Source organism: Phaseolus vulgaris, chromosome 8 (assembly GCF_051622355.1).
Source record: "Phaseolus vulgaris cultivar YP4 chromosome 8, ASM5162235v1, whole genome shotgun sequence".
NCBI lineage: Eukaryota > Viridiplantae > Streptophyta > Magnoliopsida > Fabales > Fabaceae > Phaseolus > Phaseolus vulgaris.
In genome coordinates, this window is record NC_143505.1 from 18335225 (window position 1) to 18348658 (window position 13434).

General features: G+C 31.1%; 1 pseudogene; it reads left to right on the top strand.

Moving 5' to 3' along the window:
* Positions 1–8108: 8108 nt before the first annotated feature.
* Positions 8109–13071, top strand: LOC150025479 (uncharacterized; annotated as a pseudogene).
* The last annotated feature ends 363 nt before the right edge of the window (positions 13072–13434 follow it).

The following is a 13434-nucleotide window of genomic DNA, read 5'->3' on the forward strand; positions in this document are numbered from 1 at the left end:
ACTTCTCATTTCTTGTAATAGTTTGGTTGAACACTCTTCTTGATAGGTTTTCTTGGAGAGTGTGTGTGTGTGTGTGAGCTGAAATAGGTTTTTTCAGCAAGAGTACCTAAGTTCTTGTAGGTTTCAAGAACAGTGGGAATTGTACTTGGTTGTACTGTGTTTTAGTGATTTCCACCTGGTTTTGGTGAAGACTGGATGTAGCTCAGTTGAGTGAAATAGTATAACTGCTTGTGTTCATTCTCTCTCACTCTCTGCAATTTCGTTTCTGCATAATTGATAAAACAGCAAAGAAATAAATCTGTTCAATTGAAAATAAATCTGTTCTTTCTGGGCACTGTGCATACTGTTCTTAATTTCTGAAAAAGTTGTTTGAATCTGATAAGAACATATAAAATCTGCTAAAAGCCACTGGAACAGGTTGTGTGTGATAGATTGTCTCACTAATTGTCAAGCCCTTAACTGAACCTAAATCACACGAATTGGAACTAAGGTTTGATGTTTTTGTGTTTCAATGTATTTCAATCTGATATCTGTGTGTGTGCATCTGGAAAATCTATCTGCATAATCTTGTGATTAACCTTGCTATATTAAAAGCTTTTCAAACAAAAACAGTGCTGAAATAAATCTGTTCATTTTCACATAAATCGATTTATTTTCTATAAAACTGTGTTAAACACTGTTTCTGCGAGAAAGTTTTAAAAGGTCAATTTCACCCCCCCTCTTGAACTTTGGCACTATTAAACCCAACAATTACCCTAGAACTAAGTTAAACCAGCACAGCAACATCAAGCACAGCCAAGGCTTCAACAACCTTCAAAGGGTTTGGATTCTTCAAAACTTGAACACCACTTGGTTCAACAAGTCTCTCAGGAATGGCTGGAGTTTTGGCCAAATAGCCAACAGTTTGTTTTAAGTAGATCAATATCGGATCATTGTGCAGTTATACTGAAGGAAGTTTCAGAGGATTGGGGTCCGAAGCCTTTTAGGTGTTTGGATGTATGGCAGAAAGATAGCAGGTTTAAAGAGTTTGTGAGATTGAATTGGTCTTCTTACAAGGTGGAGGGTGGAGAAATTTTTGTGTTTAAAGAAAAGCTGAAAAAGTTAAAAGCATATATAAAGGTGTGGAACAAGGAAGTCTTCGATGATGTGAATCAGGCTAGTAAGGAATTCCAACGGAGGATAGACGAATTATACATTCGTGATGACGAGGTAGGGTTAGTTGAGTCTGAAAGGGAAGAAAGAAAGTCTTTCTTTGCTAAGCTTTTTGTCTCCAAGTCTAAACAAGAGGCGATTTTATTTCAGAAAGCAAGACAGAGTTGGATAAAGCAGGGGGATCTCAATACAAAGTTCTTTCATTCATCGGTAAAATGGAGGAGGGCAAGGAATCAGTTGCATGGGGTTTTTGTTAATAACAAATGGTGTGATAGTAAGGAGGAGGTAAAGGATAAGGTTTGTGAGTTCTTTGAAGAAAGGTTTGCTAGGAATGACTCTTGCCAGGTCAAACTGGATAAGGTTGAATTCAACTCCATTTCAGAAGCCGACAATGAGATGTTAATTGGTGGTTTTTCAGAAGAAGAGGTCAGAGCCGCGATATGGGGGTGTGATAGCTCAAAGAGTCCCGGCCCTGATGGTTTTAACTTTAGTTTTATAAAATCTTGTTGGGACATCCTGAAGAAGGACGTGGTGTCGGCAGTGAAGGATTTTGCAGGATTCGACAGCTGGCCAAGAGGATCGAATGCGTCGTTTCTTTGTTTGATACCAAAAGTAGAAAATCCTGAACAGTTAGGGGAGTTTATACCTATTTCATTAGTAGGTTGCTTGTACAAAATCATCTCTAAGGTGCTTTCCTTACGTTTGAAAAAGGTGATTGGAAATATTATTGATGTTAGACAGTCGGCGTTTCTTGAAGGAAGGGGCTTATTAGACAGTGTGCTAGTTGCGAATGAGGTTCTGGAAGAATACAAGAGAAAAAGGAAGAGTTGTGTTTTCTTCAAAGTCGATTATGAGAAGGCTTATGACTTGGTGAGTTGGGATTTTATATATTATATGTTAAGGAGGTTGGGATTTTGTGACCGCTGGATTCGGTGGACAAAGGGTTGCTTAGAGTCAGCTTCGGTCTCTGTCCTTGTAAATGGGAGCCCAACTAGAGAGTTCTTCCCTAGAAAGGGTCTCCGCCAGGGCGATTCGCTTGCTCCTTTTCTATTCCTCATTGTGGCAGAAGGGTTAGCTGGGGTGGCAAGGGTAGCAGAAGAAAAGAAGTTGATTGACAGCTTGGAGGTCGGAAAGGATAAGGTAAAGGTAAATATGTTACAATATGCGGACGATACATTGTTCTTCTGCGAAGCAAATACCAAAAGTATATTTAACATAAAGGCGATTCTGTAATGTTTTGAGCTCTCTTCTGGGTTAAGGGTTAATTTTGCGAAGAGTAGGATTGGTGGGACGGGGATGGATCAGGTCATGCTTCAGAGGTTCACAACTATTCTTAATTGTGATACGATGGTTTCTCCTTTTATTTACTTGGGTATGCCAGTTGGTGGGAGTCATAAGCACGACACTTTTTGGAATGGGGTGATTGAGAAAGTTCAGACTAGACTAAGCAGGTGGAAGGGAAGATGTTTGACGATGGCTGGAAGGATTTGCTTGATTAAGTCCGTGCTTTCTGCTATTCTGCTATTCTTTATGTTTTTGTTCAAACTGCCTTCTGGAGTGGCAGGAAAGCTGATTAGGATACAAAGAGATTTTCTCTGGGGGTGGGGTGCAAAAGGAAGGAAGATTGCTTGGGTTTCTTGGAGATTGGTCTGTAAGCCTCGCGAGTTCGAGGGGCTTGGGATTATTGATCCAAAGTTGTTCAACTTGGCTTTATTAGGGAAGTGGATCTGAAGGTTGGGTTCGACCGAGGGCGGTCTTTGGAAGGAGGTTCTCATTTCTAAATACGGTGGGTGGAGAAGCTTGGGAGAGAAAGGAAAAGGTAGGAGTTGCTCTCTTTCGTGGAAAGATCTGAAAGAGGTTAGGTCCTCGGAGGGTTGGGGGAGAAGCTTTGAAGACGGTTTCAAGTGGAAAGTTGGTGACGGGAAGGAGATTTTTTTCTGGAAGGACAACTGGTTGAATGGCGAGACGTTGAAGAATGCCTTTCCAAGATTGTTTTCTATTAGTTCTACCAAAGACGCAAAGCTGACGGAGCTTGGTTTTTAGTCTAACGGCGTTTGGGTTTGGCAGCTTGTTTGGAGAAGACCGTTTTTTGAGTGGGAGAAGTCGATGGCGGAACAGTTGAGTCAGCTTCTGCTTGAGGCTTGGATTGCTCCGGGAGAGGTTGATAGTTGGATTTAGAAGGAGGGGGGTCTCCAAACTTTTTCAGTTAATTATGCCTACAATCTTGTTAGGAAGGACAAAGAGGTGGTTTCTTCGCCGATTTTTAGTAAATTGTGGAGGTGTAAGGCAGTACCCTCTGCAGTGCTTACAGCTTGGAGGGTGATGGAAGACAAGCTTGCTACGAGGGTAAATCTGAGCAGAAGAGGGGTTTTGGTGGATAGCCTGATGTGTTATTTGTGCGGGAAGGAGGAAGAATCTTGTAGACATTTGTTCTTTGACTGTAGCTTTGCTCGACGTGTGTGGTGTTTATGCTATAGATAGCTTGGGGTTTTGTTTGTGTCCCATAATGAACCGAAGATTAACTTTGATCAGTTTAGGATGAGTTTTTCCTCAGAGACGGTTAATATTGTTTGGAACACAATCTGGATCGGGGTGGTTAGCGAGATATGGAAACACAGGAATAACATAATTTTCAAAAGTGGAGTGGCTGATGTGTCTGAAGTTTTTGCTCTGGTGCAGGTAAAGGTCTGGGCTTGGGTCTCTACAAATTTTCGGTTAGTGTCGTTTTCATTTTCTGATTGGTGTTTAGAACATTTGGTGTGTATGAGGTTAGTCACTTGAAGTTTTAAGGGCAAGGTCTGTTTTTGTTAGTTTTAGCTAGTTTCAGAGGTTTTAGGTTGGAATCGGTGTTTGGGCACCGTGTATAAGGGTTGAATCACCCCTGAAGTGGTTCCAATTTATTTATTTTTTATTGCCGATCAAAAAAAAAAGATGAGTGTGAATAGATGACATGAGGAGAAGTGTGTGGACGAAGAAAATGTGTGTGGATGAAGGAATGAGTGTGGTGAGATTTATATAGAAAATGAAAGAAGAAAATTGTGAATGAGGAGATTTCTCATCTTTAAATACTAATTTTTGGATTAAAAATAATATTATATTTTTATTTATTGTCATGAAGACACATAGGTTCATAGCATATAAATTAGTTTTGACTTAATTAGAAAAATATTAAAAATATATTATATAAATTTTGACCAAAGTGACGCTAATTTAAATAAATAATAAGATAAATAAAATTAGTGTCAGCTTAATCGATGCTAATTTGAATAAATATAAATATTAAAAATAAACAAGATTAACATCAACTAAATTGATACTAATCTTATTTATTTTTAATATATATTTTAGTTAGCATCGATTAGGTTGACGTTAGTCTAACACTAACATAAATATTTTTACTTATTATAAATATTAAAAATAGTTAGTGTCATTTTAGAGTTTTTTAAGTCGACTCTATTCGAGTTCAACATTAAATGAACCATAAACCCTAAACTTTAAACCCTAAGTCAATGCTAATTTAATACTAATACAAATATTTATTTATTAAAAAATATATAAAATAGTTTATGTGAGCTTAAAGTTAGCTAAATTGATTTTAACATTTCTTTTTGTGTTAGGATTAACTAACTCTTCATAATTTGATCAACACTAATATTTAGAAGTCAGTTTGATGTTTTCTTGTTGTGAATGTTTCATGCTATTTTTTTTGTACATTATTTTATACAGAAAAATAAAATAGAATATTGTTTTAATTTATTATATGTGGAATACAAACTAATTTATCAAAATTTCACTTTTAAATTTGATATAAATAACAATGTTATTCATTATTTTATATTTAGAGGACATTTCAATATTTTACAAAAAAAGATAAAAAAAAATAAAAGTTGTTACTCAAGTATGACACTTCTTGAGTAGAACTCATTGTGATTCTTCTTATACCCAAGAACATATTGTGATTTCCCACCATTCTTGTATCTATTATAAATTCTTTTAACGACATCGAAATTCTTCTTGTTTTTCTAAATTCTCAAGTCCTCTTTTGACCTTTGCACCATCGTCTTTCAACCTTCATCATCTCATCTTTCACTGGTTGTAATCTATTTATTCTTAGCAAAACAAAATTGAAGTAGTTAGGTGACATTATTAAAAATAGAAAGTGGTTTGATCAAGTTAATAATTATGCTTAATTTATGTTTAGTGAATGTTATGAATTGTAGAGTTAAACGATATTTGGTCGACTCATGAACAATTGTGATGGAGTTCCTTCTTCATGTTGTGAAAACTAGCACCGGTTGGCTTGTAGGTGGAGGTGGAAGCAATGAAGGAGTGAGGCCAAGGAAGAACTCAAAGAATTCTCATGAAGTTTGGAGTGTCGTGAGGTGTCTTCGAGGGTGATAGGTGAAGCCCAATCACTTGGAGAGGGAGAGGAGATCAACAAATGTGTTTAACCTAAAGAGAGGCGAGACAAGGAGAGTTATAAGCTTGCAATTGGGCAACATAACTCTAATATTATTGATCTAAATTTTGAAGAGTCAAGCACCTCCTTTTATAGGTAAAGAAGTCGGTCAATGGTTACAAGAGAAATGGTGGGAAATTCAAAATCAAAACATTCAAAATTCGTGCCTAGCTTGTGTCACACGGCAAGCATGAAGATGTGTGCACCTTGTGACCTAATTAGGTCTAATGATTGATCTAGGATTTAATGTGGGTTGTAATTAAGCCCATTTATACCTAGGTAGGTTTTAGAAACATATCCCTAACCATAATCTACTCAAGGCCAAAATACAAACCAAAATTCTCTTGTTATTTTAAGCAAGAAATTTAAATCCTACTCTAGGCTTCTTCAAATATATATAAAAGAATGTCTTTGATTGGAGTAGTATAGTCTCTCTCCTCTTGGATTCTTCTAGTCATTGTCCTAGTGGTTGGTCTTTTGTTGAGGGCTCTACCATCAAATTGAGTATGTAAAGTAGTATTCATAAAAAGGATAATCATGCAATAGTTGGAATAAATCTAGAAACTTGTTCTTATACTACATCTAAAACATTTTGAATGATAAAAAGCAAAGATAAACTCGTTAATAAGGTTTGAAATTGAAATGAATTTAATGTCAATGGCCACACTTAAGCTATAGTGGTTGATGGAAACAAAGGTTTATGTTCTTACCGAGGATGAATTGTCCTTATTTCGAGGTGTCTGTGCGAATACTGTAAGTTTTTCGAACTGTTCTACCGAGTGGTGGGACACTTGTAGAAAATGCTTTGAGCTCAAGTCAATAAGAATATAGGTGATTTTGTAAGTGAGTGACTTCTTTATAATTTATTTACAAAAATTGCATGTCAACTTTTTTTTCAAATTGAAATTCGTATAAGTTGAGTACGACTTGATGGTGACTTTCCTTATTCACAACTTTTTCTATCCATTTTTGTAATTCTTTCCATGCACACATGGCAGCCCACCAGTTATTCCCATCTTTCTCAATTTATTTTGGATAAAGTTATTCAAAACACAAGCCATAAAATTAAAATATAGTCCTAAACCCTAAATCATAAACCCTAATTCTTAAACCCACGTTCACACAAAAGTTGTAAATGGAAACTACTTGATGAATTAACCACGCACCACTTTACCACTTCAAAAACTACTTCCCTACATGTCAACCCAATGCCTCCTTAGCAACACCATGTGACTTTACCTTAACCACCCAAACGACATCCCATGATCACATTAATCAACCATCCACCCTAAACACCCCACCAACGTTCGATTCCTTTCCCGTTTACCCACATCTTTCCCATCAAAACAAACACATAGTAAACATGTGCCTCCCATGCAGAACAACACCCACATCCCACGTGTCCAACATGTCCCTCACTCACTGCCAAATCCAACCTCCTCACACTCATCCATCAAAAATCACCCACACGTGCCATCTAACCTTGCACAAAAGCTTCAACTTAATGGAGAGGTTATTATTGAGCCACACACCTTTAGGCCCAAAGAGACTCTTGGGCTTCAAGGAATTTTTTCCATTAATTTATTTTTCAATAATTTTTTCCTAAATGACCCATTAATAGGATCCCATCTATTACTTGCTATTTTAATGTATAAACCTACAATGGAAACTGAAAGAAATATAAACTTCATTCATATGCTATTTTCTAGAATTCTTAGGAAGCTCTAATATTTTGGTACACTGTCATTTCATCATAAAAATCTGATTTGTCTGCGGTGATTATAGTTATTTCCAATATAAATTTAACAATCATTTTCACACATAACCCCATGGATGTCAAAGAATGGCAATTGCAATGAGAGACTAAGTGATTATACTAAGTAGTCATACTACATTCAAAGGAGAGAAAAAAACTTATGTACAATCTCATTTAACAAAATTTTTAATTTAGTTTTGTTATTTTGGACAATTAATTTTATTTAAGAGCCAAGGTATATATAATACTATTTAAAAGATTAATAGCTTTTATTTGTCCATAGGGATTTTGGATTCAAGTTAAGAATTGAAATGTCTACACATAGATGGTAAATAAGTTTATTCCTGGTAGTGAGGTATATACAAATTAATTTTTAAGTGGCCTTGAAGAGTTTATTATTTTTGCTTTTTGACACAAATTTTTTTACTTGCATTTTAGTTTGTCCTTAATGATTTTAATTTGCAGGAGATTAAAGTAATGGTGTGATTTTGGCAATGATTTTGATTTGCTTCATGCATTTTGAAGAAAGTTTTAAAGATTTAAAATAATTTATATTAAATTTTAATTTACTTATCAATTTATCATGTTTTGGATGTATTAATTGTTTGAATATAAGCTTTTTGCCATCCAAATGATGCTATGTGAGTGTTTTTGTGTAGAAATATATGTTATGATATATATAATTATTTAGTTGTGTTGGTGTAAAGAAAATATAATTTTGAATCACAGTATGATCAATTCATGGTAAGGGAAGTTTTGGAAAAGACATGTATGAATCAGTACCTTGATCAATTACATAGGCTTAGGGGAAAAAGCAAGAAAAGTGATAAATTCAATGAAATATAAGTCTTAAGGTTTCACAAGCCTAAATGATTGAAAGATTAAATTTGGAATGGACCGATGATTCAACTATGAAGATTTAGGGTTTATGGTCTAAAAATTTTCAACAACATAACAAAATCATGGTATTCATACTTACTTTTGTTAATCAATATTAAAAGAATGTGGTACTAGTCTTTAATTCTTTGTATGAGTATATATTTCCAATCATATTAATCTTTTTTCAGTATTACAAGACTAAGACAATATAATACTTCCTATTGAGTATATTATGGGTATATGTTTCCTTTTTGCATTGATCTATTCCTCAAATTTTAAAAAACTATAACATTGAGCAATATAGTTACCAAAACATATATGATCTTTGATGGATAATGAAAATTACATCATGAATAAATATTCTTCAATAACAAAAATGGAAAAGAGACGATGGTACTATTTGATCTTTTAAGTTTGATTTAGGGTTTTGGTTATTATCATTGGCGCAAGTTAATTCATTACATCTATAGTTTAATTACCAAAACATGATTACTTCACAAGTAAATTTTGAGCCAATAAGGCATATTTCCGCCGCAATATATGTTTTCTTTCTACACTAATTTTTCTCTCAAATATAAGCAACTATAACATTGAGCAATATGGTTACTTGCACGGTTATTTTAAGGTCTATTCATATAATCTTTCAGGAATGAAAATAATATTCTAGTGTAGGTTATACGTTAAGATGTTTCATACTTTATTGCATGAATTAGAATAGAATCGTCAAATTTCTCACAGGGAATGTATAACAAACTTTTTTTTTTAAGTTACACCGCACTAAAAATAGTATATTATTGGCAAAAATTAGTAGTGAGAATATTATTGGTTACAAAGTTTTGCTTCCCATGCACATCATCTGATATAGAAGAGTAGAAACCACTTCATGCAATATAAATTAATTCAAATGTTATAAGAATCAATTGTTTTCTTTTAACACAAAACATGGAATGTGTAAAACAATTCCAGTCACTCTTGCATGTCATTATTTTTCTAAACCTTTTTGTTTTTTTGCAGGAATAATATGAAGCTTGTCGACACAAAAAATATGCAGAAGATAGTGTGTCACATCCTATGATTGGCTATGATCTTTGATTAAAAACTTCAAGTAAAAATAAGGAGAAAAAAGTTCATGGGTTGGGTTGTAACTTAAATCTTGGACCTGCACATGCTCCATTTTCAAAGATTGTACCTCCTCTCACAACAACACTTATATATAAACGACACATTAATATCTATTGCAAACTTTGCCAACAATTTTGAGTCAAATACTTCAAGGAGTTCAACCACCAACAAACCAACCCACTTAGGATTGATAAATGTCAAAATTCAGTAATATTTCATACAAAAAGATAAACACTTATGAACTTTAATTGATAAATAATTATAATTCAACCTCTAATTTAGAAATTTGAACATTTTTACATATTTTTGGATTGTGAAATGAATAAGAATGATTTATTCCCAATTTTGTGTTATTTTTAGGAATTTAAGGAGAGATGAAACAAAATGATATATTATGAATAAATATGTCACTTAGCCCAAACCCAATTATATTAAATAGAAGGTGTGAGTCATAACCCTAAACATCATTGAGATCATTGGGAGGAACCAAAGGAAGGAAACCTTAAAGGAGACAACTGTCAAAGAGAAACGCTCTAGATCTTATTTTCTTGTTGTTCATGCTTGTAATAGCCACCATGAGTGACTAATTCTTTTATTTGAATTGGGAGTAATTTGTTCAATCTCTTATGTACTGAGGTGATATTTATCTATAATATTCAGTTCTTGATTGATGATTAGTATTATCATTTTATTCTCAAAGCTTGAAACTATTCATAATTTTTATCCTTAGATTTGACTGGAAAGTACTTTTAAGTATCTGACCTAATGATAATGTTTAACATATTTGAATGCTAGGAATAGATTTGAAATGTTAATTGTTTTATAACATCTATTTGTAATGATAAGGAGTTTTTATAAATATGCGAGAAATCGATATTTAGGAGACTCTCTTAATAATTTTGTATGCGAGGAATCGACATGAATGATTTTTATATGTGCATCAATATCAATCAAAATAAAATGTTATATGTTTAAAACTTCAGACGAGTGGATTAACCACATTCCCAATTTTCTTAATTGAACTATTTTACTCATTTATTTTGTTTTCATTTAACTTTCACGTAAATTTATGTCAATATCTTTCAAATTAAATTATTGTACATACTCTTATACTTAGTGAAAGATATTCCTTGTGAGTTCGATATCATCCTCATGAAGAATTTATTACTTTTGACACGATACACTTGTCGTAAAATAGTTACCAAAGATCAAGGTTGCAACGATAACTTTATTAGTGTAGGTTAATTATCGAGTAAGAAATTAAGTATGTCGATTTTGTAAGATATTATTGATTTTTGGACCAATTTAAACTTGAATTTGAAAAATTTTATTTTAAATCTTAAAATATTAAATATTTTTAATTAATTTTTGATGATGAATTATAAAATTAAATAGGTAGAAAAATTTGAAAGAAAAATTTTGCAAGAAATTGACAAGAGATTAATTATGGTCAATATATATTGCAAGGAATTTACTGGAGATTAACTACGTATGATAATAAACATAATGAGAGGGATTTGCAAAGGATTAACAGAGACATTTTTTTTAGGAAATTACAAAGAATTGGCAATAATGTTTTTGGGAGGACATAGAAAATAACAAGAAAGTTGTAAAATTATATATTTGTGATGAAATTATGTTGAAAGATCGAGAAGGTTTTGTGTGTCTTTACGAGACAATGATTATAAATTAGCATGAATTATTTGTAACTTTTATGAGAAATAATGAAAAAAAAAAATTGTCTGAAACTAGTGAAAGAGTTTGTGAGGAAATAATGACAATATTTATTCCTCACTAACTAAAGAGTTGAATTTAGCTAAGATTTATCCCCTACAACTTTAAATTTGCAAAGGATGTGTGAGTGAACAATCCTAGTTAATTTGTGATTTTCTTATAGTATCTTTTAACATCATCTTATACAACGTTGATTCTAATAAAAGAATATATATTTATATATATTTTTTATTAACAAATTATTTATAATAATATTTGTAAGATTATTGCTATATTTATTGATAAACTACTAATTTAATAAATGTAGTATTGATATTTAAAAAATAAACATATTAAATATGATATAAGTATTTTAAAAAAAAATTAGTTAAAAGTATATATTATAAAATTAAGTTTTAGTTAGAAGTTAAATCTCATATTTTCCATGAAGCTTCTTTTTATATATTTATCCTCAATATATTTATATTTGTTAAATTATTAATTATTTTAATAATATTATTAACATTAATTTATGAATATTAATAATATATAATATAAACCTTTTAGTTAATAGTAATAATAATAAATATATATGTTATTTTAGTTCCGTGTATGTATATCATAATTTTCTTCAACACATGGAAGAAATTCATTAGTGGGTAAGCGTTGTGCTTAGAGATGAAGAGAGGATGATTTTTAATATAATCTTTATACAATATTTGTGTCACTTACCACATCATGAACACAATAATATCGGTGCAACTAACCATACCTTATCATTATAACAAAATATTAAATATAAATTAATTTTAAAATTAAAATAATTAACCATTATAGAGATTATATAAAAAAAATTATATTACTAAATTAAATACTATTTTATAAACTAAAAATTATTAATACAAATTTATAAATTAATATCTAATATTAGTTAATAATATATAATTACTAATTATTTTAAATTTTAGATTAATTTTTATAATAATTAATTTAGAATATAAAATAATTAGTAGTTAAAATTTTGTTACCTAATCTTCGATACTAAATAAATTTTTATTAATAATAAAACTATTTTAGATATAAATAATTTTTAATTTAGAAAATAATATCTAACTTAATTAATATAATAATTAATTTTTCTTTTTTAAATTAATTTTTATTTAATTATTACCATGTAATATATGTTACTAGATTACTCATACCCATATTTTTTTTCTATCAGCAATATGCTTGAAATCAAAAGTACCTCAAATTTAAAATAATTTATTGAAATAATAACTAACATAGGTTATTATCAACAATAAAAATACTAAAAGCAATACAAAATATTACATAAACAATTAAAAAGCTACTAAAATATCTAAGGTTATTAAACAAATAAAAGTTACATAATGTTATACATGCATTTTTTTTTTCAAGTTATGTCATATACTATTTCATGATATTGGCTTTGTCTCTCTATCCTTTAACTTGAATGCTTTCTCTTTCTTCTAGTTTTAATTATCTTCAATTCCATAGCAAATAAATATTCTTAAGTGTGTCTTCTGTCTCTGTCATTTGCTTTTGATTTTAGTTTTGCCTTCCTTTTTGTTTCCTTTCTACCCATTAGATGAAGCAAAGATAGTGTTGGTATATCTTTGTTGGTGTCTCCTCAATAGAAAACACCATGTATGTGCTAGAAGTAGATTTTTCATTTTTAACAATATTCAAATGATTTTTTTTACTTTTTCAAATTGTTGTCTTTGTGCATGCTTCAACCTACACTACCTGCTTTGATCTTCAGAAAGATCCATGCATTTGTGATGATGAAATATTTTGGAACTACCACCTTTCTTGGCTTCAATGACCTGTTTGCAGTAATTAGCAAAGTTCTAAAGGATATTGAATTTATGTCATTCAGAATCTAGTTGACGTATCTTCTATCTTGAAAGTAGTTGTTGCTAAACTGTGCAACATCATAAATGCATCCTTGAAACGTTTAGACAAATGATTGAATGAGAAGGTTCATGTGTCTGAGGAGAAATACCAGACAACTCTTTCAAGATATTAATTTTCTACTCATACATGCAATTTCATCAACTGTGGCAAACTAAATATTACACTTTTTTAACATGTATTTTTATATTTAAAAAATTATTAAATAAAAACTAATTTTAAAAATTAAAATAATTAGTTACTATTTAAATGAATTAAAAAGTATTTTATAATCTAAAAAAATTATTAGTATCTAAAATATTTTTTATTATTAATAAATATTTATAAAATAGTTTTTAAATTGATATTCAATTATTAATTACCAATATTTTAACTAAATATTTTATATTCTAAATTAGTCCCTAAAAACTTTGGTAGT